The 1,836-nt window shown below is 40.0% G+C and overlaps 1 protein-coding gene across 1 annotated transcript in view; it reads left to right on the forward strand.

Annotated features, from left to right (window-relative positions):
* Positions 1 to 1,836, forward strand: part of LOC107720322 (thrombospondin type-1 domain-containing protein 7B-like) — a 131,353-nt gene that overhangs the window by 120,884 nt on the left and 8,633 nt on the right. The window lies entirely within an intron of this gene.

A 1,836-nucleotide genomic window follows, 5' to 3' on the forward strand; every position in this document is an offset into this window, starting at 1 on the left:
GTCAGGAGATGGATACAAAAACATTTCAAATGCTTTATCAATGCCTAATTGAAGTCTATTATTAAGAAGTGGAAGGTATTTGGTACAACACAGACCCTCCCTGGATCAGGACGTCGCTCCAAACTGGATGAAAGAGCCAGGAGGAAACTGCTCAGAGAGGCTACCAAGAGGCCTACAGCAACTCTGAAGCAGTTACAGGAATTTATGACAAAGAGTGGTCACTGCGTGCATGTGACAACAATATCACAAATTCTCCACAAATGTGGCTTGTATGGGAGGGTTGCAAGAAAAAAGCCACTCCACAAGAAAGGCCACTTTCAGTCACGACTGAGCTTTGCCAAAACCTTGAAGATTCTGAAGCAGATGAGACTAAAATTAAATTATTTGGCCTCAACACCAAACAATATGTCTTGCGGAAATCCAATACAGCTCACCATCCAAATAACAGCATTCCTACAGTAAAGCATGGAGGTGGTAATGTCCTGTTATGGGGGTGTTTCTCTGCAGCAGAGACTGGAGCACTTGTCAGGATAGACAATATCACAAATTCTCCACAAATGTGGCTTGTATGGGAGGGTTGCAAGAAAAAAGCCATTCCTCAAGAATGGCCACATTCAGTCACGACTGAGCTTTGCCAAAACCTTGAAGATTCTGAAGCAGATGAGACTAAAATTAAATTATTTGGCCTCAACACCAAACAATATGTCTTGCGGAAATCCAATACAGCTCACCATCCAAATAACAGCATTCCTACAGTAAAGCATGGAGGTGATCAGTGGAAAAAAAGAAGTGCCGGTTATTTATAAAAAAAAATTATTTATTTAATTATTTATATTAAATAAGTACTTTTTAATAATTCACGATGTATGTATAGTGCCACAATCAATCAATCAATAATTAAATAAAAGTTTTCAATACAAATTAGCTGTCAAGCTGTGATACCAAACAAGACCACAGGGAGACGCCAAAGACCACTAAATCGCCTTTACTACTATACGGATCAATTCAGAATAGCTAAATCTCTGACCACCGCATAATCAGCGTTCATTATAAAACACTCTTGCTTTTAAGCCAAATACACGCTGAAAAGAGTAATTTTACTGACATCTGGACGAAAGTCACTATTCTCTCCGCAATCGCTGATGAAATCGGCCGTGTTTTCTCTGCATTAGCACTGTTTTGAACTTACTGTTTGAATTTGTTTACTGGATCATTGGACTTTCCAGGAGTTTACCGGTTTAAAATGTGATCGCAAAAGCCTGCTTCTTTTAATTTTGAGATATTATTTTCGTTATAAAGTACAGATTCAAATTAGTAATCAATAATTAATTATAATTCTACTACTCTGCGCGCCTCCCCTGACATGCTCTTGCGCCGCACACACTCCGCTTGCATTCATTCACGTGATTGGTCGAGATGAGAGGTGATCCTGGGTAGTGGGATTTATATAGTGTCCTTTCTAATCATATATGGGATCATATAATCACCCAGACCCTGACGCTTTTACTCTGAGTACCGTCAACATGTCAGAAGTGCTGGTACGCACAAAAAAGTGCAGGTACTCTAAAGGCTAAAATATAGAAGTGCTGGACCACTTCAAGCACTGGAGGTGGTGATATCCTGTTATAGGGGTGTTTCTCTGCAGCAGGGACTGGAGCACTTGTGAGGATAGAAGGAAAAATTGATGGGGCAAAATACCGTCAAATTCTTGAGGAAAATCTGCTGCCCTCTGCCAAAAAGTTGTCTATGGGAAGAAGGTTTACCTTCAGACATGACAATAACCCAAAGCATACAGCAAAACTGAGCACACAGTGGTTGAAGGAGAAAAAGGTGAAT

Source organism: Sinocyclocheilus rhinocerous, unplaced genomic scaffold, assembly GCF_001515625.1.
Source record: "Sinocyclocheilus rhinocerous isolate Xijiao unplaced genomic scaffold, SAMN03320098_v1.1 scaffold3864, whole genome shotgun sequence".
Lineage (NCBI taxonomy): Eukaryota > Metazoa > Chordata > Actinopteri > Cypriniformes > Cyprinidae > Sinocyclocheilus > Sinocyclocheilus rhinocerous.